The following is a 24,696-nucleotide window of genomic DNA, read 5'->3' as shown; positions in this document are numbered from 1 at the left end:
CTCCTCAGCATCATCCTGCCAAAGCCCCAGATGTTTTAGCTTAAGAGCGTCCTTGTGGATACAGGACAGGAAACAGGGAGCTGGAACTCAACACATCAGCAGCACTGATAAAGGTGACAGGAAGTGAGAATCTGTCAGGCGATATTGCTAGCTTGCTGGCTAACCTGTCAGTCAGGACATGCTTCAGATTCACAGTAGAATTAATCACACCAGTAGAATACATGGTTTTGACAAGAAAATATCCCCATCATTGTATGCCAAAACACAAGGGTGTCATACAGGGGGGTAAAGTATGACTAAGTCACCAGGGCCCAATGGATTTAGGGGGGCCCCACACACTCCAATGTATGCAGATATATGGCTGGGGGGGGTCCATTGGAGCTGATAGTACATAGGGCCCAAAATTTGCTGGTACGGCCCTGCCAAAATATCATGTGGTACAAGCAACATGGGATATCAATTACACGTTTCTGGCATTGGTGGGCTTTATTGGCCTTGGGTATGAAACTTTGACTGATCCCTCCGGGAGCCAAGAAGTTGCAATCTGACTGCCATTCAAAACAATGGCCTCACTCACGATCAAACGTTACAGCATAATACTGTATATTGCTTTTTCCCGTGCTGTCAGCCAGATAATTTTAATGGGACGGCTCAGTTATTGAGGCAACCGATCTGCTGCAATCTCACCACCAATAAAGCCAGAGAATCAGGCTGACAGCCATGGGGAAAAACAGTCCACCATAACTACCACCCGCGCCTTCTACTCTATCCAAGGTCAAAAGAATGTCAGGACAAAAGCACTCTGCTATCCCTTAGCAAATAACGAGTAATGACAAGTCTACTTCATTTTGCTCTGCTGCCCCATGGCCCTGCCAAACGCCTAATACCCCCAAATGTCCTAAATACCCCACCATTTGCTTTTGCGTCTCAGTGCTGCATTCATATTGAGTGGACGGTGAGAGAACATATTGAGTCAAAGGTTCTCAATTGCAGGCGTTAAATGAGTGAGGTCGTTTGTGTCTGGATGGAATAATTTGTGGAGTCGTTGCTCGGAGAGACGGAGGGAATGTAATGAGAGTGCAATACACAAACTGTAAACACTGTGTCGATTGGAGGAGAAAAAAATGTAATTGGCAATTAGCAGTAGTTTTGGAGGGAAGCCCCTGACAGGAGCCACGGAGAGAGGAGGAAGAGGAGGAGGGACATTTTCAGCAGATGCTATTTTATTGGGTTTGATCATCCTCATCTTGCCATTCTTCAGCTGGCATTCAGCGGATGTATGCTGATGATGCGTGAGCCTTTGGCACTGAAGTATCTTTTGTGTGTGTGTCTGTGTGGGGTTTTTTCTATACAGAAGTAGTAGCTTATGATGGGAATAAGTGATGTGAAATGCAAACAACCCCCCATGAGTGCATAACTTACAGTAAGCCATGAGCCAGCTTTGCCATTTAGGAGAGAGGGAGGGCGTCATGCCATCTCATTGCCTTCCATCCAAATTGACACTGATTAAATGGGAAAACTGCGAGAGAGCAAAATGGGGTCGAAATCTGGAAGCGTAACTGGGTTTATTAGATCGCAAATGTATTGCAGGATACTGCAGTAAATACTTGCCGTCCATTTGGAAAGCTGCGATGAACTGGAATAACTGGATATCGAAATAGCAAAAATGACAGAGAGAAAAGTAAGGGAGAAACTTGATATGTAGGTCCATTAAGTAGAATCCAAACGGTACAGTTTCAATAGCTTTGAGTTACCACTGACAATCATTATCTCTTGCATCCAAATGCTCTAATCTAGGAAACGCTTCTTCAAAATGACATGTTGAGATGATTTCCTGATGCGAGAAGGAATCAAAACAACAAAACTTTCCCAAACCACCATTAAGATGCGGAATTCATTTTTCTTAAATTAGATGATACATAATTGATTATATCAAAACAAGTGTCATCAGTAATTTCACCCCTGCAGTAATTCATCAACACCTCTCCTGTAATGATTTACATCCCAACACAGCTGTGTCCCTGGTGCATAATACATTACTGTCTGACCCGGGAGAGAGAGAGAGAGAGAGAGAGAGAGAGAGAGAGAGAGAGAGAGAGAGAGAGAGAGAGAGAGAGAGACAGAGAGAGAGAGAGAGAGAGAGAGAGAGAGAGAGGTGTCCAGAACAGGACAGTCATTTGCATAGTTGTAAAGCCATCAATCTTCAGATTCCATGTGCAAAAGCCTACTACGAACTACGAAGGTGCAACAATACGTGCTGTAGGAATGCCTGATACCACAAGAATCAGTTACACATCTCTTCCCTTCCCTTGACAATGAGGGGTGGTTTATGAGTCTGTATCATCATACAGGGATCCCACATACAAGTTCAGTTAGATCATTCCAAGTAGCTTCTTCATTCTCTCAATTCCTTTCTGTATTGTCATTTACAATCAAAGCATGCAAAATAGTTGTGCGTTTGTGTTTCAGTTGTGTGCCTGTTGAAGAGTATAGACAGAGATTATTTAAAGGGGCATTCCACCGGTGGAGACATGAATATGTTACTGAAAGTGGGTCATATGTATAGTAGAATAGTAACATACATTTCTAATTTGGTGCCTTCTTGGCCAAGAAAAGGCAGAAAATGACTTTTTAGTGCTTGTGGATTTGTGACAACAATCCCCATAATGCACTGCAATGCTCAAGTTCCACAGACCACACCCAGTTATTTGGGACTCTATGCATCATCCCTCCCTCAGCTTGCAGGCAGTGTTGCCAGATTGGGCTGTTTACCGCCCAATTGGGCTGCTTAGGATGATCGTGTGCGGGTAAAAATGGCATTTAGCAGAAAAACCCGCCCAATTTTAGCCATAGAAATCAATAGAATTGTTATTGAATAAATAGAATAGAATAGAATAAATTTTTTGAGCTTCTAGGCTGGTTTTGAGCATTTTTTGGGCTGGAAATCATCAGCCTCATCTGGCAACCCTGCTTGCAGGTGCATCACAGTGGGACAGACATCACTGGAAAGGAGAAGCTGGAGCACACTGCAGCTTAGTTTTCAAGACTTTATTTTGTGCACACACGCGACCAACGTTTCTGTGTTGCTACACCTTCTTCAGAGTCAAATGATAGCAAGAGAGAGACACACATTTCAAGACTTGACATTCACAGGTGATCCTACTTGGTTTGGCTAAATTGGTCTGATCTCATTGCAGGTAATTGACCCCACCCCCCAACACCAGGACAAGATTGTAGACAATTAGACAGCTTGCCAACTTCCCAAAACAAAATAAAAAAGTGAAAAAAACAATACACAAAGAACATTGTCAATAAAACCACAGCTACAATTATTAGAAGACCACAGCCGCGATGCTGGAACAATTTGTTACAGAGAACAAGACATATTGTGTTCCTCATTTATGCCCTGAGGCTCCACTGAATTTAGAGTATGAATCCAAAATGCCTTTCCACAAAGCCTCTCTGTCTAATATCTGCAATCCTGCAATGAGATGAGAGCAATTTAGCCAAACCAAGTGGGATCACCTGTGAATGTCAAGTCCTGAAATGTGTGTCTCTCTCTTGCTATCATTTGACTCTGAAGAAAATACAAAATAAAGTCTTGAAAACTAAGCTGCAGTGTGCTCCAGCTTCTCCTTTCCAGCTATGCCAGTGACTTACTGGCAGTGTTGCCAGATGAGGCTGATGATTTCCAGCCCAAAAAATACACAAAATCCGCCTGGAAGCACTAAATCCCGCCCAATTCTATTGATGTTGATGGGAAAGATTGGGCGAGTTTTCCTGTAAAATGTCCCAAGCAGCCCAATTGGGTGGGAAACAGCCCAATCTGGCAACACTGCTTACTGGAGCCTCAATGCCAGTGATTTCAAAAGCACTGGGACACTGATCTGTGATAGGTCTGTTCGAGCATTAGGTCCAACCCCCTATGGGCGGGGTTGAAAAGGTGGGAAAAAGGCTTGTAGTCTCAACAGAAATCCACCTCTCTTACACTTCCTATGTCGATGATGCAAAATGACCATTTTTACATCATTGACATAGGAAGTGTTAAGAGATGAATGCGGATTTCTCCTATCTCAGGGGGAATTGAGAAATTTTTGAAAGACCATTCAAAAGTATGACTGGCTGTCTATCAATGGAAAGCCTAATGCAAAATGGGTGGAGTGTCCCTTTAAGTATATAGAGATATGCCAACATAATAGGTTGCTATGGGCACCTAACGTGACCAGGTTCCGGTCTGCCTAAAAGGGCGTGTCATAATGCTCCTAGCATTGAATAGAACAGTCCTTAGGTCTGCCTAGGACTGCCTAAAGGGGGATTTCCCCCCCCCTCCCCCTTGCAATAATAGAACCCGGAAACAATGGGCCAATGGAACCTCTCTCTCTCTCTATTCTCTCTGGCTCTACTCTGCCCTGCCGTGGCCTAACGTAGGGCACTGGGTTATAACACCGGCGACTCCTGTTCGATTCCAGCCCGGGTAATTTGCCGACCCTTCCCTGTCTCTCTCTCCCCACTCATTTCCTGTATTTTCTCCACCGTCCTGTCAGCAATAAAGCCAAAAAAGTCCTAAAAAGAAGTGCTCTCTTCTGTATGTTTACAAACAGCTCCTTCTCTTCTAAACAAGGTCAACAGGACCTACGTTGCGTGCAGAGCAAAGCAAAAGCGAACCGGTTTCTGTCAGGCTGACAGACAGACGTAGTGGCATAGTCGCCATGAAAAGAAAAATAGGCGCAATACAAAACTGTAAACACAATTACAAGCGCTACACTTTATTTCCACAAATAGATCAGTATAAAACCTCCAAAATTGCAAGTTTAAGTACCAGCAAGGATTTGTGGTGTGCAGGGCATGCATGACTTGTTCAATACGCAAGGACGGTTTGGGCCAAATCGCGCAGACACAAACGCTACTCCAGACTTCTGCATCTGTCCCACTTGTTGTGCCCTTCACAGAGAAGCTGGTCCAGAGACCATCTGCATGGCTCATTTGCAGAACAGACCACAAGAATAAGCACAGATGTTATTTTAACCTCAGTAGAGAATGTGGACGGCCTGTTATGCATGGAGTCAGGGCCGATGACAGCTTTCGCTGGGCCCAGGATTAAGTCACCTGAAAGGGCCCCGTACCCAATACATATAATGTAATAGGGATCCAATTCTGGGCCCCCTATCTCCTTGGGCCAAGGACAAGGCACCCCTGGCCACACCACAGAGAAAGAGCCGGGCCCTTATGGTCAGTGACAATGCTAACACTGACACATTTATCCTGCCCTACAAAGCAGAGGGCAAGCGAAGGGAAAATTAAAACGCCTTCACCGGACTGACCTGGAAAGAGCCCAGTGTTTTTATTTTACAAACAGTTGTCATCAGTCTCTCACCACTAGCTGATTTAATCTGCAGGTCGATTACCTGCTTTTATGACCTGAACGGGACCTTTAAAAAACCAAAACAACACAACGGAAACAGTTCGTGTGCTGACCGAAAATGAACCCTTGAGTTGAAACGCGGCTGGCAAACTAATTCCGCATACATAAATACCACTGCCACGAGCGGAGCGCACAACAAAATGCAAAACCCATCAAAACAACTGTAAATCTTGCCGTCCTATCCGCCCTGCCCTCGGGACGTGCTACTCCCCCAAACATCTGCTCAGCCCCTGCGTGTGAAGCAGGCTTCAAGCACTCCACATGATTCCTGTCTGTGTGGCAAAAGGTTTTACTGCACGGAGCACTTCATTGCGTGTTCTTGATGGGCACATACTCTGTGTTACCCGCGATTTTATACAACTAAATTATACAGCAGATTGCACAGCTAATTAGATTTATTTGTGACTTGGCCACAGGCCAAATTGCTTATCCAAAGCACAAAGTCTGCCAAAATATTAATAAAACTCGGCTGAGTAATGGCACTTATTAAGAAGATTAGCATGTTCACTCTAAGTGGAAAAGCAGAGTTACCAAGCAGCTTTAAGACCTTCAGCTTGACCTTATAAGAAATCTCAAAATCACTTTCTTGAAAACAAAGCATGAATGTTACAAAGCAGGGCAGCAATACCTTTTACATGAATAAAATATATTTCTAATATGTTCACTTTCTAAATGCAATCACCTTATGCGGTATAGCATGTCAAATCAAAATTTAAATGTGATGTGGCTAGCAGTGTGTAGCCACCAACAGCACCCACACCTATGGACAACAATCATGGGCAACATAAGGACAACTAGTGCATCTACTTTAATAATGTATGAAAAATATTAAGCTGTACAGGTCTATGGGCTAAATAAGATTTTATAGTGTCTTGTGAGTTTACTTATTTGCAGTTAGCACATAGTTAAAGTTCCTGAAAAAGCATTAAATATGTTTATGCCATTATAAGCAATTACATTCAAACTTCATCAACCATTTTTTAAAGCACTCTGCAGTAACACTATAACTCCTCGAAGTGGACTACTGCGCACACACACTGCAACATAAAAGAGAGCTCCACTTCATCTTTTTTCCCACAGTTCAAGTATGAACAAAGCAACAAGAGCAACAACATTTACTTATTATAACCCATGAACCATTAAGAAATCTGCAGACTGCAAGTGTTGTTTATGGTGTGTGTGTGTGTGTGTGTGTGTGTGTGTGTGTGTGTGTGTGTGTGTGTGTGTGTGTGTGTGTGTGTGTGTGTGTGTGTGTGTGTGTGTGTGTGTGTCCCCTAAAGAAAGATGTAACTCGGGCAGGCCAGCTATTACCGTAATGGCAGAGGCATGATAAAGCAGGAACGACCGTTTGCTCAACGCGACCTTATATCATCCAAACAGAAGACTATCGGTTAATTAAAGGTCATAAACAACCATGACCGTGGAGGGAAAAAAAATATGAAGCCATAATCAATTGAAGCCGAGCACTCATTCATCATAACGACCTGTTTACATCTTTATGGGTCCGCGGCCTCCCACCCACTGGGGAGGGGACTGTCCCAATGCGATAAGTGAGTGTCTTCCACTAAATTTATCCGGCCTCTTCAATTTAAAGTGTCTGAAAATTTACAAACGGTGCTGAAAGTGTCTTTGTGTTTGTGCTTGAGATTATTTGCGTCGTAAAAAAATGCAATACATCATGAGAAAGTTTGAGAAAACAAAATGTCGGGCCACCGGCGGCCATGCCTCAAAACTGTAACTCATTGGCTGATGAAATTTTCAGACGCCATGAAAACTTGTAATTGAAATGCATCGGGCTCTTGAAGTCACTCGACCCCTCCTCACTCTCTATGACACGTCTCTTAATTACCAGCAGTATTGGCAGTACAGGGGTGCGTTTCTCGAATGCATAGTAGTTAGCCAGTTAGCAACTTGGGTAGTTGTCAATTGGAAATCGCATAGAAAACAACGATGTAGCTAACATAGTTAGCAACCATGGTTTCGAGAAATGCACCCCAGGTCTGTGCCTCTTCTCACTCATCAAGTGATCACCTGGAGCGATGGAGGCAGCACAAACAACACCCTAAAGCCTGATATGTTACTACCAGCCATCACTGCAATGAACCCCCTCTGGGGGAAGCTGTACAAAGTGGAAGTGCCAGTGTGCATTAGTTCAGTATAGCACACAGTGCCTTCATGACTGGAATGCCAAGTCGCTCTGCTGTGGCTGTGGCTGTGGCCATGGAAGCTGACAGAGGGGGGGACAAATGGGTCACTTGTCCCGGGCCCAGGGAGAGAGGATCCTCATTACATTGCATGTATTGAGTTTGGGGCCCTTTCAGATGTCTTTGTCCCAAGGCCTGCCGAAGCTGTCAGTGGCCCTGGCTGTGGCAGGGACTGAGCCATCTGAGGAGAGGAGTCATCTGATGAAACGCCATTCCCCCCTGAACTGAAAATGCTTCACAGATGCATTTCTTTCACCGAGTGCCTCAGCATATCCTTTGGAATAATCGATTTTGCACGGTGGCTCACAAGGCCTCAAGGTGAACATCAAGTCTGACCCCCCGCCCACCCCCACCCCCCAATGTGGGTGGGCAGAATGTCTATGTCTGGGTACCATTCCAACTTCTCCCACAGGCAAACAAACAATGGCACTCATAATGGCTAAAGACATTTTCTGAAAAGAAGGGCAGAGTGCAGAAACATTCTGACTGCACATATTTGGGGAAACTAAGGGAAACAGGAACGGATTTATTTATTTCCTCTGTGTTATTTTGAGAAAATAAACAAAAGGGAAGCAATCTGAAAAACAGACGGAACTCATTTAAACCAAAATTTCCCCTCATGAATACATGTTTTGTTAAAGCTTTCTTGGATTTTAACTTGTTCAGTTCAAACAATGCTTTGCTTCACTACAGCATAACTGAGCATAAGGTGTACTCCATATTTCACCCAGCCTTGCAACTTCCAAAAGCACAACATCTGATTATTATATGCATGCAATTAATTTAAATAAACCAATTAAATCGATTTAAACCTTACCTGCAATGTGTCAGTCAACAAGCAAAATCCACAGGTTTATTCTTGTTCACGTAACTGCTGAGGCTTGTCATGTGTGGCCTAGAGGGACAGAGAGAAGAGGGAACAGAATGAATGGTAAGGTACAGACGGGGGTAACATAAATCTTGTGCCATAAATATCTGCAGGTACGAGCGCAAAAAAATATCAGGCAGATTTTATGTGAAGCATTATCCATGGGGCAGGATGTTTAACTCAGATCATATTGAAAAAACTGACAACTGTAGAGGCTGTGCAGGGGCGGTCCTAGGGGCAGGCCGAACGGGCACCATCACGAAACCCCACCCACATCTTGAAACCCTGCCCCCAAACAACATCGCGAAAATTGCTACAAACATGTAAGAATAGTATTTAAGATATTAAAAATCGTTTAAACGTGTTTTTACTTCACAATTCACTATTCACTATGTAGTCCCAGGAAACAAGCCTGTCGTGTCGCACAGTGAGAGCATTCTGCTCGCATCCGACCGTCAGCTCGTATAGTGTGAGGATGTTAGTCGTGAGATGTGAACTTTTAAACCGTGTGTAGATTGAATATAATGCACAGTGTAATCCCGCCTTTAGTTTGACACACACATGCACGCCCGCAGGAGTTCATAGGCGACAGAGACGCATTTAAGTTGTTCACTGGATTCTAGGCCAGTTGGCTTGGCAGTTGACACACCTCGGCTGTCGCTATCCCGTAGCGTTTTTAAGACGTGGTAGGACGTGGTGGTACCCATCAGTGTTGCCAGATTGGGCGGTTGCCCGCCCAATTGGGCTTCTTGGGATGGCCGTCTGCGGGTAAAAACAGGAAAAATTGGCCATTTGACGTTTTTTTAAGTCGTTTTGTGCCCACAGAAACCAATGCAATTTGTTGAAATTGGGCGGAATTTAGCGCATTTTGGCGGTTTTTGAGAACCTTTTGGGCGGGTTTTGGTCAGACAAATCTGGCAACACTGGAACCCATAGCAACAAATTTAAGGGCAGTGGTTAATCTACAGTACTTTCTCACGAAGCCTTAGATCAACAAATTAATACATTATTATTTAAATGCTGGCCACCGGGTGACTAGCAGAATAACAGCCTTCGAGGTGTCCGGATATTAAGGGTTAAAAGTGGACCTGACTGCACCGTCGGGCTGTTAAAATTCTTCCGCCTCCATTATTGCCCTTGATATCGGGACACCTCGTCGGCCGTTATTCCTTACTTTCACCATGGCTGCCCCAACTTACTGTACATAATGCCCCAACCAACACTGCACACTGCAGAGTGGCACAACCCATAATGGACAAACTTCACTCTATGACGGAATGGGCACACAGAAATATGAAGGACTAACACAGACAAAAACAAAAAAAATCACTAATGCGAGAATTGTCTCAGTGCAGTACAGTATGCCTGAATGTATTGTATGGCATCAATCCCGATAATTTTACACAACAATAGCACATAAGAGATGGTGGGAGCACCCGATAGCCAGAGGTCAATGTTATCGAGAACTACCCCGTACTGTTTACACCAATAAATCCTAAACATAATGCTACATTTAATTTAATTTTAGGCTGTGAATGTGTATTGGAAAAATCAATATACAGCTGCATGCATTTGAATGTCCCCCCTAGTTCTGGAGAAGTGTCACGATAAGCAGCACTTCCCTCCGTGATAAGCCTCTTTAAGGATTTAAACTGGTGCAGAGTGGTGATAAAGGCTGAATGGCCAGAGCCAAGGTTAACATTTTTTAAAAAGTCCAACATTACCAAGAAGAAAATCCTAATCCACAACATCCCAAATATTTTTCTCTTTTTAACTCACACTAATCTGGTCAGAGTCAACATGTTTAAAGGAGGCTTCACCTCTAATCTCACACACACACACACACACGCACGCACGCACGCACGCACGCACGCACGCACGCACGCACGCGCACACACACACACACACACACACACACACACACACACACACACACACACACACACACACACACACACACACTGGACCCAGTCAACACAATGGCCCTGCACTGCAGACGGAACCATAATATTTAAGCTTGATAAAATATATATTTTTTCTAAAATCCACCTGACAAAATAACATAAATTGGGAAAGCTCTCATACGCCTGAGGCAGTCGGTCCCCAATAGAATACCTGAGGATTTCCGAAAGCAATATTCCTATACACTTCAGGTCTGAGATTGCTGAATATGGGTAGAGCAGCCTGAAAGACTCACAATAGCACCTTCAGATTACATTCTTTTGGCCTCGGCCACTCCATGATGTATTCAGCTAGAGTTAAAGAGCCGCTGGGATGGGGCTGCAAAAACCTGTCAAGATTATCCCCCTAAATGTCAGCACTAAGGGGCGGGATTTGGGGGTGGAGGGAAGTGCGGGCAGCGGGGCAGGTAAGCTGCCTGTCGGCTCAAACTTAGCTCAATAAATGTAGCACCAGCAGTGACTTTCTGCTACTCCACTGCACAAGGTTCCTTTCCACAGTGAACTGAATCACTGCGGGGGCAGACCATCAGCCCAAGTCTCATCGAATTGGCTGTACTTTTGAGTTTTAATGGCCGTGGTGAAAAGTGTGCACCAAGTCCATCACAGACCTACCTTCCTCGCAGTATAAATGAAACCATATAGCCAGTGAGGGGGGTAAGGTGCACTGTGACTTCTCTTATATAAGCAAGAGCCTTCCAATCATTTGGAATGCAATGAAAAGGATAAGCCAGTCACAGTACCACCAGGAGTTTGATGCATTTCTCTTCTAAACACAACGTGCCCGCTGGCAATGTCAATAGTAATAATCATACAGTATGGTGAAGACAGGAGCCCATTTAGACGATGCACCCACTTGTTAAGCACTAAAGGGCCGTACACACACATCGCTGCTAGTTACTCGCTCAGCGGATGAAGTCAATAGAATGTCTACGTGTTCCAGCGAGTCTCGCTGGCGAGTAGGCGAGGAGAGTACAAGCGATGCGATGTGGGCGGGTTCCGAGATAAAATTATTTTATCTTCGAGCGACGCGAGTTAAGCGAGTAACCAATTGGAATGCAGAATACAGATTATTGACAGGTGACGTTGCCCCTGTGGTGTTCTGACCACCCAACTTCTGCACGCCATCACACTTTGGTTTAAAAGTGTTGAGGAAAATACATCCAATACAGTGTGTACACCATCAAAGGCTCATATGCATGGTTGTGCACAGCACACGATCAACGTTAAACAGTGTAGGGCTTCATTTTGTTTCGTACGGACGTTATTGGCGCGGACAGCGGGAACCATGACAACCAGTAAACAAAATCACCCAGAGCGAGTGGCGAGTAGGCGAGTGAGCAAGTAGCGAGTAAATAGCAGCGACGTGTGTGTACGGCCCTTTAAGGGGGATTCATACTTGTCGTGAGTGGCGCTAGTCTCCTTCATACTTCACTCACGACGATGGCGCACGCCGTCACGTGATCTAAAATTTCGACACGCCCCCCGTCGTAAGCTCAAAATTCGGCGCGTGTCGCAACGTCGTGCACACAAGGATTTTTCTAACTTGTCGTGCGCCACCAGCGACCATGCAGGTAGGCAGACAAAGCAGGAGTTGTGAAGAGAGGCTACAACTACTGTAGGCTACTACAGAATGGATCCTGCACCATTTTAAGGATAATAAAATGTCATAGAGAGTTATTTTATCTTCTCTCTTAAATGTTGTTCAGTGAAACAACTGTTTACTTTGTTCAGAAGCACGTTGTGTTCGGCGATATATTTAAAAATTCTGCCGCCAGAACAATGCTCTCACATGGTCTTGGAATGATCTGGCAATGTAGGCTACAACAAAAAATATATGTTTCAATGTGGTAAGTCACAAGTCAGACGTTCAGTAGCCCTACAGCAGCTGTGTTTGGCTTTCTATTTTATACATCCGTAGAACTCACGCTGCGAGTTGCGAAAGAAACTGCCGTTTCTCTCATGAACAGCAGAGGGCACTTCCGACAATGCGAGCGAAAGCCTTCTGAAGTATGAATAGTCTGTCGCAAGTGATGACGTAATTAATGGTTCTCGCGCCACACGCGACAAAATGCGCACGTGAAGTATGCAGAGCCCTTTAGGGCTCTGCATACTTCACGTGCGCACTTTGTCGCGAGTGGCGCGAGAACCATTAATGACGTCATCACTTGCGACAGACTATTCATACTTCAAAAGCGCCTTGCTCGCATTGTCGGAAGTGCCCTCTGCTGTTCGTGAGAGAAACGGCAGTATCTTTCGGAACTCGCAAGCGTGAGTTCTATGGATGTATAAAATAGAAAGCCAAACACGGCTGCTGTAGGGCTACTGAACGTCTGACTTGTGACTTACCACATTGAAACATATATTTTTTGTTGTAGCCTACATTGCCAGATCATTCCAAGACCATGTGAGAGCATTGTTCTGGCGGCAGAATTTATAAATAGATCGCCGAACACAACCTGCTTCTGAACAAAGTAAACAATTGTTTCACTGAACAACATTTAAGAGAGAAGATAAAATAACTCTCTAGGACATTTTATTATCCTCAAAATGATGCAGGATCCATTCTGTAGTAGCCTACAGTAGTTGTAGCCTCTCTTCGCAACTCCTGCTTTGTCTGCCTACCTGCGTGGTCGCTGGTGGCGCACGACATGTTACAAAAAATGTGGGGTGCACGACGTCGCGACACGGCAGCTCGCGCCACGGCGTGTGACGTCATTTTGGGTCACGTGATGGCGCGAGTGAGGTCGCGAGTGAAGTATGAAGGAGACTTACACCAGTCACGCCAAGTATGAATCCCCCTTTAGCAAAATCAAACATTTTTTCAGCCCACATGGTTATTTATACATCCCCCCTTTTCAAGGTGTCTGTCATCCACAAGCACACCTCTAAACATGTCAGACCACAAAACAAAAACCACACAAACAAAAAACCCTGCAAAAAACACAGCTTTTCCCTCCATGAAAGAAGTGTTTTTCCCCCTTCTAATGCAAATGGTGTCAGATAGGTGGGAGGGACACCCCCTCTGTCTCCTCCATGTGTGCCTGTGCCACGGCAACGGTTGCCAGGATGCTGCGAGGGGCAGATAAGGCCCCAAAAGCAGGAGCTGACAGCGGCAGACCGGCAGCTTGTCAAGAGGGCCTGCTGCTACCAGGGCCAGACTAACGCACGCACAGGCTAGATATGGCTGCAGCCTAGGGGCCCCCATCTGCCAAGGGGGCCCCACAGGCTAGATATGGCTGCAGCCTAGGGGCCCCCACTACAGGCTAGATATGTCTGCAGCCTTGGGGCCCCCACCTGCCAGAGGGCCACCACAGGCTAAGTATGGCTGCCGTCTAGGGGCCCCCACCTGCCAGAGGGCCCCCACATGCTAGATATGCCTGCATACTAGGGCCCCCCACCACAGGCTTGATATGGATGCAGCCTAGGGGCCACCACCACAGGCTAGATATGGCTGCAGCTAAGGGCCCCCCACCACAGTCTAGATATGGCTACAGCCTAGGGGCTTCCACCACAGGCTAGATATGGCTGCAGCCTAGGGGCCCCACCTGAAAAGGGCCCCCCTGATTGGCCAAAAGTGAAACATTTCAGAATCGTGACAAGAATAAATATTGAAAAATGTATCTGTTCTGTTCAGCACAGTTAAGTAGACCTGTTATCCTTAATTCCTATCTCGTATAATTATGACACTCTCTATGAAAATGTCTTGCAATATTTGCCTTCTGGGGGGGCCCCATAGCAACCTGTAGCCTAGGGGCCCAAGGCCATCTTAATCCGGCCCTGGCTACTGCTGCTGCTGGAGAGAGCAGCCAATGGGGTTACAGCGGGCTTAAGCAGTGCCAGTGCCAGTGCCAGTGCCAGTTGTGAGGCTGTAATTAACCACCACAGCATGGGCTGTTATACACGATTATGACTATTTATAAGGAAAGCATAATGCTGTTTTGGTGAACAAAGGCACTGGCACTGAAGCTAACTGTATTAATATCGTTGTGAACTACCATAGCACCATGGCATATATAGGCGGATATACCGTACGCGTACATGAGGACTATTCATCTTAAGCAAAATACTGCACAACTTAATGTGTGTGTGTGTGTTGTTCTTTTAAACCAAAAGTAAACATGAAAACGATGGAAAACTGCGTGGAAGTAAGACAGGTGAAAGGTTCTAATAAATAAGAGCAGTTATAGCCTACTATAAAAAAGTCAACCACCATAGCATGGGCATACATCTATCTAACTATGGTGACTATATGTTTTGGTAAGTAAATGTACCATGTTGTTTACACTTAATCTGTCTGCATTATTGTTAAATTAAAAAGACAGGTACGTTATGGGACAGGATGTTTTGTGATATCATAGTGTTTTGGTCAGTAAATGTACCATATAAATATGCTTGGGGAGACTGAGTAAAAAAGGCTACACCATGACAGCAGGGGTAGTTAACATGCGGATAAATATTTACAAGGCATTACAGTGTTTTGGTGTGTAAATGTATTGTTCAAGGCAAAACAATTGAACGAATGAAAACCAATTGAACACTGCATGAAAAAGACAGGTCAGACACGTTGTTATAAAAAGGTAAGAGCAGTTATTTGAAAAGTTCTCCATCAGACCCATTAAAAATCTTATAAAGACGAAAAAGTGGTTCCAAAGCAAAAAGAGGCTTTTCTTAAACCTCACAGCACAGTTAACTTATCTGGCAATTATTTTACCCAAATTGGGGGGGCTCATGCAGAAAGGAACATTTAATTCTAATGATATCTTTCTGTGCATTAAGGCTATTTAGCCCACACTTTTATCTGCAACTTTTAAGACTTCAGAGACTTATAAACTAAAGACCAAAATGTTTAAATCTTCCAGCAGCCTGTCCTACCAGTAGAAGCGCCATGCCTTACCACAGCACAAGTACTACAACTAATGAAAAAAGAGCTTTCGGCCCTTCCGTGGCCATCCGGTAGAGCACTCGTCTGCCATGCAGCTGACCCGGGTTCGATTTCCGGCCTGGGTCCTTTGCCGACCCCTCCCCATCTCTCTCTCCCACTCATTTCCTGTCCGACTCTTCACTATCCTGTCCTAATAAAGTAACCCCCCCCCCCAAAAAAAAAAAGAAAAGAAAAATAATCTTTCATAGATGTATAAGAGATGATTGATTAAACACGGTGTGTCTGATGGCCCTTGCCTTATTCAAAAGAACAAAAAAATGCAGCAAAAATGTGAACAACAACCATTAAATATGCACTGCACTGCACAGGTGCAAATGTGAGACATTCAGAGTAAAATGGCATAAATAATGGACAAGTTTGTTGATTGGGAAAAAAACAAGAAGAAGACACGAGTACAAATACATTTGCATACAAATGAGTTCGAGACAGTTCTTGCTAAACAGGAAGACAGCAATTTCTCTGAAGAATGAATTAACTGAAATAAAATTATATAAAAAACAATGAGGAAAACATTGGAAATTACTTTAACATAAATCTTTTTTTCCTGTTCATATAAAAGTTTTTCCAGTCAGAACAACCTCCATCGCTGCAAGTACTCTGCATACGAGGTGACCCTAGTACTCTAGTATTGCTGGGCGGTATGTGGGTCTGTCCAAAGGACTCTGAGAAGGACACTGGACTGACAACAGAAACTAGCAGATGTCAGCAAAAAACAGCAATCTAACTTTTTAGCTTATCTCACCATGACTAAGAGAGTCTGATAGGGGAGTGAACAGAAAAAGAGATGTGTATTTTTATTATAATTATTAATAATAATATAGATTTAATGAAAAAGTCACTTCTTTCCTACATACTCTATACAGTTACTGGCATTTAATTTGTCATTTCAAAGAGGCAAAGTAAAACGGACTATGGCTTAGGCATTCAGGAACTTACCCTTGAATAAAACAATTAAAATAAAAAAATAGAGCACTTGTCAAACCTCAGTCAGCGCATGAAATATATTTGAGCAACCAGTGTGAAGATTTGATGCTCAATTTAACATAGCGGTACAGAGATTGTACAAATCATTATTCACTTTGACAGACCATGAATAAAGCAAATTAAATTACTTTTGTCTATGATTCTGCAGACAAGATTGGTTTAGGTGTCAGGCCTAAACATGAAAATAATCTCGACTATCGTGTTGTCTGATCAGCACAGATAAGAACTACTGTGTACGGGCCACTGGATGTTTCAAAAAGGTAGATCTCAAATAATGAGTGTTTGATCACAGCAAGAGCTGACATAAAAAATAAACTGCTGTCACTTAATACTATCCCATTGATGCTGTGAAGAGATTTCAAAGAGTGACTACACTAAAACTACACACACACACGCACGCACGCACAAACACACACACACACACACACACACACGCACACACACGCACACATGGAAGCACAGAGACACACACGCATGCATGCACGCACACACAAACACGCACGCACGCACGCGTGCACACACACACACACACACACACACACACACACACACACACACACACACACACACACACACACACACACACACACACACACACACACACACACACACACACACACAATGTCACTGTATTTGATCATAATAAAGTTGCCCCACTACTCTTGCCAATGACATGACAAATGTGCAGCTGAGTATGATTCACTCAAGCATGTGACATGAGGAGTGGGGGCTAAAATACACCTCTTCCTCTTTCTCTTTCCCTCCCTCTTCCTCCCTCCCTCTCTCCCTCTCTCCCTCTCTCCATCTTTAAACACAGAGGTTCTCATTTTCTCTCTCTCTCCCTCCTCTATCTCACTCTGAGAAACTGTTGTCCACTTGTTGATGCAGAGGCACATTTGGGAATAGGAAATGTGCATACAAGGACAGTACTTTTCCATTGTGTGAGCCTGGTCTAGCACGATGCCAAAGTACAGTATAAAAAAAGGCTGTTCAGCCCTGCCGTGGCCTAACGGTGGGGCACTCATCTGCTATGCGAATCCCCCCCCCCCCCATCTCTCTCCCTATTCACTTCCTATCCACCTATCATACTGTCCTGTCAACAATAAGGTCGAAAAAGACTAAAAAAAGTATTTAAAAAAAATGCCACTCATCTTAGCACAGGTCAGAGGAATGGGACTGGTCTGGCTGGATGAAAAGTGCACTATAGCCCCTTTTCCACTGGCGGTTTTCTGGTAGGCCTACAGCTCAACACAGCGTGACTCGGCCACCACTTTTTGCTTTTCGAATGGTTACAACACAGCACAATCATAAAGTAAAAAGTGCTTGCTGAGTCGCACTGTGTCAAGCTGTAGGCCTACCAGGTAAGAAAACCGCCAGTGGAAAAGAGGCACATATTACCAAACGTATTCGCTAACCTGCCTTGACTCACATATGAACTTATTGTAAGTGCCATGCCATTCCTAACCCATTTGGTCCAATACAATACAATACCAGTCCACCTTTTGTAGCTATTACAGCTTCAACTCATCTGGGAAGGCTGTCTACAAGGTTTGAAGAAATGTTTGACCATTCTTCCAAAAGAATGCAGTGGTGAGGTCACACAACGATGATGTCAAGTCAAGTCAAGTCAAGTCAAGTCAAGTCAAGTTTTATTGTCAATTTCTTTACATGCACTGGTCATACAAAGAATTTGAAATTACGTTTCTTGCTCTCCCATGCAGACATAGACTAATCTAGGTAAGGACATAGACAGTACTCATACATGGACATAAGACAGTATGGACATAGACAGTGCTCATACAGACATTTAAATTGCAAGACTGGACAACAGACGACTTGTAGAGAACATACATTAAGAGGAGGTATTTTGTTGTGCTTTTTTTCTAAAAGTCCTTTGTAGCGTTCTGACATAGTAATAGTAGCATTTGAAGAAAAATAAATATAGGTTTAAAAATAGGTTTATCAAATACACCAGCAGCAGTGAGTGTGTGTGTGTGTGTGTGTGTGTGTGTGTGTGTGTGTGTGTGTGTGTGTGTGTGTGTGTGTGTGTGTGTGTGTGTGTGTGTGTGTGTGTGTGTGTGTGTGTGTGTGTGTGTGTGTGTGTGTGTGTGTGTGTGTTTAGTGCAGGTAGAAAGTGCGGTGTGTGTCTGTGTGTCTGTGTGTCTGTGTATGTGAGTATGAGTTGTGTGTCAGTGTGTGTATGTTTGGGTTTAGTGCAGAAAGTGCGGTGTGCTTGTGTGTGTGTGTGTGTGTGTGTGTGTGTGTGTGTGTGTGTGTGTGTGTGTGTGTGTGTGTGTGTGTGTGTGTGTGTGTGTGTGTGTGTGTGTGTGTGTGTGTGCATGTGTATGTTTTGAGTTAGTGCAGGTTGAAAGTTCAGTCACAGATGTAGTAGTGCAGGTGGAATGTTCAGTCGCAGATATGGTGGTGGGGATGAGGGGGGGGGATGATGGTCTAGAAGGCCTGGCTCTTAGGACTGTCATCCACGTCTTTACGGAGGAAGGGGCACGCTCTAAACTGTTCCCACAATGTTGGGAGCATGGAATTGTCCGAAATGTTTAGGCATCCTGATGCGATACCTAAGACTGAAGACAGAGACTGAGAGCCAGGCCTTCTCGACGTAGTGTATTTGCTGACACGTAAAAGCAGAGGGGTTGATTTTTCTCAAACAAGGGTGGAGAAAAATGAGGACTCCCACTGCTTTATGTGTGTCCTTACTTTAACTTCACAGCAGCTTCTCGTCATCTGCTCCTTACTGATCTGTTTTTGGAATACTATTCAGAGTTTCACAGTCAAATGTCATGCATATCTGAAATTAAGCTGGTTGCAGGGTCAAAACGTAGTTCAAGTAAAAGGTAGAGATGAAACGTACACTGATGAGCTTGCTTTTAATCCATTTACGTAATCCATTTAATCCATCTACTGCAGTGGCGTTTCGGGCCACTACGGCCCTCCCTCAGAGTTTTCTTAGTTTGGATTACGTAAAAGGACGCTCATCGGTGTGCAGCTCATCGTTTCCTTTCATCATTTCAGAGCTACCATTGTATGGCTGCCGGGCCGGCACACAAGAGGGGGCGGCACCATTGTGAAAACCATGCCCCCATCGCGAAACCCTGCCCCTAAACGACATATATAGACATATTAAAATAGTTAGAAAACATAGTAAAAGTAATTTTAAAAAGTGTTAATTCTACACTATTATTACATTGCTGCAATAATAAAATTACTACTAGCCTACTGGTTATTGTCCGTTATAAAGGGGCGTCACCCGGGGCGCAATTCACGGTAAGACCGCCACTGTGGGTATGTACCACTGGGTGTATGAACTCTACGGAAACAACTGACTCCTCCACAGATCGTTTGTAGCCTATATAAGCGATGTGACTCTGCAGTGTTGTCAGACCAATGGAATCCATCCAAACAGCCAGCCATGCAGAGGAGTCATGTGTACTCCACTCAATGCACAATAGCAGGGGTGACAATGAATGGGAAGCGGTCGTGGTTGTATGTGTTGTCTATGTGTGGGAGGAATATATGTGACCCTTTAACTCTGGGGATGTGAACAAGCCTGTCTTTGTGTCTGTCTATCTATAGTCTGCCTCCCTACAGTAGGTCTGTTCTGCACAGTAAAATGCAGTGTGAATTCAAAAATAAATGAAAACATACTGTAGGCCTATGTTCCCAATTGATCTAGTGTTAATTCAACTCTAACACATAGCGAACTGAATTTAACACCGTTCAAGAGTGACTGTGAACTGTGACTGTAACTGTGAAATCGAATGGGGCCATATGTTCTCAGAATAGTTCTGAATGAACACTAAATTGTTGCTGTGTCTCTGTGTGCCTGTCTGTCTGTCTGTTGCCTGTCTGCCTGTCTGTCTGTCTGTACTGTCTGTGTGTCTGTCTGTGCCTCATTGCCTGCCTGCACAAAATGTGGTGCTAACTCAACACTTATAGACTAGATTCTAGAGTGTATTTGATACTGGAGTACTCTTGAATTAACACTTCAACGTTTACTGTTTGTCTGTGACTGTATGGTAAGCAGTGAGGACATGACTTGCACAGCTAAAGATATGCATTTTCAACCCTCTTCAGACACAAAGCCTCCCTTTTTACAGTAACAGCACTGACTGACTCACATCAAACGCATACACCCCCCCCCACACACACACACACACACACACACACCCTCACTCTTTCCATTGCCCTCGTACAGCTGGTTGGCAGAGTTGCGTATTCATAAATCAGTGAATCGTAAAATCGCTTCAGTGACACTCAGTATTCACATTGTGAAGACAGCCTTCTCAGGCCTCAATCAATCACACATTGTGGAGTGGACTCACAATGGCGCCCGCCTCTCCTGACAGGAAACTTCTCAGAGTAATGTGAGGTGTGTGCCACTGCCACAGTTGAGGCCTTGCTGTCAAACAGTGATTCCAGGAACCATATGCCTTTCTTGATTTTTCCCCCAAAAGGTTTTATGGGCTTGGTGGAAAAGCGAGAATTGGAGGACCATTGTTTTTTTTGTGTGTGTGTGTCAGTGTGGATGAAGTGAAGTCAAACAAGCAATTATTGTATGAAAGAACTTTGTGGTTCCATCAGATAAGGGTCATTTAGCAGTAAAAGGCCACAAAGTAGTATAGGAATAAGATGAATCTGCGGTTACAAACAACAAACAGCAACCAAAGAAAAAAGTAAACAAAAATCACCCACAAACACACAGTACAGCAGGCATTCAAGAACAGAGAGTATGCAAGAAAAAGAGGAGACGAGGAGAGAGAGAGAGAGAGAGAGAGAGAGAGAGAGAGAGAGAGAGAGAGAGATGTTCTTCTTATTCATGTGTGTTATATCCACAGTCCAAAAAGTTAAACACAAATTCCACATGGCTGGAGGGTCCCCATCTGACTTCTACTTTCACGAGAAATGGGATGGGACTACCTTATCACGTTGTCCCAGGCCAATGCTGTCATCCAGGGCTGGACTGGCCATCTGGCCTACCGGGCATTAACTGGGGGGCCCTGCACCCTTGTGGGCCCATTTCTAAAAATAGGGCCCCACGAGGGTGCGGGGCCCACCAGTGAGTCAGTTCTGTGCTGCTAAGTATGAGGGGGCCCTTTAACCCAAAAGTGCCCGGGCCCCATTTCCCTCCCAGTCCAACCTTGCTGTCATCTGCCTTGACACCAAAAAAACACATGAAAAAAAAACACATTTCACATGTGGTCCGTCCGATCCACTCTACAATATGCTCTGCCTTTTTAGTCGGCATCAAAATATTTGTCTTTGATTTCCTCATCCCCGACCGCAAGGCCTGCAGATGGGCCGGTCTGTCCGGGCCAAGGAAAATGTTGTTTGCGAGACTCCATGCCTCCAAAACATCAGACAAACTCCTCCAGCTCCCGATGGGACAAGCTGTTTTATCACTGGCACAGATGATGAAGAATCTAGCGGGGTTAGCTAAGGTTCAGACCCAAGGAGCTTTATTTATCTTTCACTTTGTTTTTACTGACTCACACAAGCTTAGGCCTTAGTTTTCAAATCAAATTAAACTTAAAGCGTAAACAAATCTAGTAGGTCCTGGAAATCCCTTCCATGAGGCTCTTACATAAATCTGGATTTAAAAAAAATGGAAAATGCTGTTTAAAATGAACGGAACTCTGCCGTCCACAAGGTGGTGTGATGTGTTTTAAAAAACAATGTTGTCTGTCTAATGACCACACTTGAAAAGGAATAAAAAAACAATGCAATGATTTTTTCCCTTCCCAAACCCACAGTATAGTTTATGTTTATAATATAAAAAAGTGACATCACCGTCTCTAGTAAGGTGCCAGAAACAAAACATTACAATATGATTCACCTCCATTATGAAGCATTTCCAGCTAAATTAAATTCCAGGAAAATAGCAGTACTTTGCCGTTGGGTGGGAGACGTGACGCCTTGTTTCTTCGTAACATTGGTTAAAAACCTACAAAACTGTTATTTTCCTTTAAAAAACAAATTTCAATGAAAGAAGATGTGGTACATTATGTTTCATATTAGTCTTAGATGAGAAGAAACATTTTTGTTAAGATTTATGTAAAGGTTTATATGTCAAATTTCCTGCGGTGTGACTGTAACATTAATGAAACAATATATAATAATATATATATATATACATTAACCAACAACATTTTGAATAATGTATGAAGCATTTGGCATGATTGCATAAATCTTAACTTTAGATTAAGATATGTGAATGTGGAAAAAACTCAAGACAGTAATATTAACTACAAGTTCAATTTCGTAACACAAATTGCGTCCTCTGGGGTGACATGTATGTCAATGTTTGTGAATGGGCAGCTGCAAGGCCAACTACAAGGGTCTTAAAGACTGGCTCCTAACCAGTCAGTACCTCAGTTATTGGAGAGTGCTGTGGAAGTTTAAGGTGACTCTTAACCTCTTAATATGTCTTCATATTGCAATCTTTCTGTCACACAATGCTTAGGTTCATTTTATGGTGTCCTGTGGTGTGACTGCTCTTATAGGAGGAAAAAAAAGGTTTTTTATTAATGAAAACACATATTAAGATTAAACACAATATCATTATCAAGTTAGCATGAGCTCAGATGTCAGTCATGTATACAAAAGGATTAAAATGGCCATAATGCAGTGAATTCCCTGTGGTGTGACTCAATTTTCCTGCGGTGTGACATGCCTATGCTATGTGTTGATGCAGGACACATTTTCCCAAAAATGGCAAAAATAAGGTGAAATTCCACAGACCACTAAGTGCTTTATTTTTTTCTATTTTTTTCCAATTTTTATCCATCATTTTTTTCAGGAATTTGAAAAACTTTTTTTTTTTTGCGTTACGCCCTTAAATGTCAACCACCCACTTACATCCACACAACTTCTGTTGTGCCTCAACAAACGTCTTGTAAGAGATGCAATTTTGGAATTGTCTATTGGCCATGCACACAGAAGTGAAAAAAACAAAGGTACTGTTTTCTGCTCATTAACTTAATAGCCAAACTTAAGCAAAGGGAAAGATATTCAAATGAAGCGGAGTGTGCCAACAGCTCTTGAGAATAGCCTCTTCTAAAGGCCACATGTGCAGAGTGATTAGAATCCATCACTGTGTTCTTCCCATCAGGGAGCGAGAGAGAGAGAGAGAGAGAGAGAGAGAGAGAGAGAGAGAGAGAGAGAGAGAGAGAGAGAGAGAGAGAGAGAGAGAGAGAGAGAGAGAGAGAGGGGTAGAGAGATAGAGATATAGACAGAGATGCAGAGAGATAGAGAGGGATAGAGAGAGACAGAGAACAAGAACGAGAGAGAGTGTGAGAGAGAGGGGTAGAGGACAGAGAGAGAACTCTCAGACAGATGAAGGGGACAATAATGGGACTCACCGAGTCATTGGTAACACCGGGGGAAAAATGAGAGCAAAAAAAAGCAGCCAGAGAAATGGAGAGGAAGACGACAGAAGAAGTACACTGACAAAGAACAAAGGGGTGAAGCTGAAATGTGTCAAAGAAATGAAAGACTAACTGCCATTTCCCCCCCTTTTTTCAGTCAAAAACATCGAAACTTTTCGATACACAAGGAGAGGTGCGTTAAAAAGTTACGGTGTCTGGGGTGACGCGGCCATCAGTATTCATCAAAACATGCTGTGAGCCTTTCAGCAGCGCACAAGTGCAAATGAACTTCTCTCCCAGTCATAACAACACCGTTTCAAAAGTGACTGTTTTTGAACAGATAACGAAGACAAACGTGAACTTTGGTGTTTAGGATGATGATGATGATGATGATGTTGTTATTGTTGAAGTTGATGCATGGGATAATCTGTTGTTGTGGCAAGTGTTGATGTATTGTTGTTCCATCCTCTAAGAATATAGAATGCTCACTGTCGGACCGGTATGTGGCCTCTTACAGAGAACAGACTCACTATAGGCTAAAAATGCTGAGATATTACCAAGAGGCTTAAAGATGCACTGTGTAATATTTTAGTCGTCGACTTCCAGAATTGATGCTGCCCATTCACAAATTTTACAATTTTCAAAAGTACTTCCCACCACCTTCAAATTTTAAGTATTCATTTTGACTGCAAAAATATACATTTTTACCTGCAAACCTCCTGTACTTTGGTCATACTAGTAAAGTGTAGTGTATTACTTAGTAAAAATAAATGAATAGATCAAATTTGGCAATGGACAGCACAGTTTCAATGAGCAGCAAGGATGCAATATCTACTCTACACACTACACAGTGCATCTTTTAGTGACAGATTACAACTTGGTCATCATCATCATGTTGGTAACAAGCAGTACATTAAAGGCTCTGTCTTAATG

At 43.6% G+C, this 24,696-nt stretch overlaps 1 protein-coding gene across 1 annotated transcript in view; it reads right to left on the bottom strand.

The window, feature by feature from the left end:
* The window catches only part of gulp1a (GULP PTB domain containing engulfment adaptor 1a), a 108,447-nt gene that overhangs the window by 63,944 nt on the left and 19,807 nt on the right, over positions 1-24,696 (bottom strand). Inside the window, exon 2 of the mRNA XM_063213235.1 lies at positions 8,444-8,521. The gene's annotated coding sequence lies outside the window, so the exon portion shown is untranslated. The remainder of the gene's footprint in view (positions 1-8,443; positions 8,522-24,696) is intronic.

Source organism: Engraulis encrasicolus, chromosome 13 (assembly GCF_034702125.1).
Source record: "Engraulis encrasicolus isolate BLACKSEA-1 chromosome 13, IST_EnEncr_1.0, whole genome shotgun sequence".
In the NCBI taxonomy this organism is placed as follows: Eukaryota; Metazoa; Chordata; class Actinopteri; order Clupeiformes; family Engraulidae; genus Engraulis; species Engraulis encrasicolus.
Note: the sequence above shows the minus strand (reverse complement) of the source record. Positions and strands in the feature narration are given on the sequence as shown.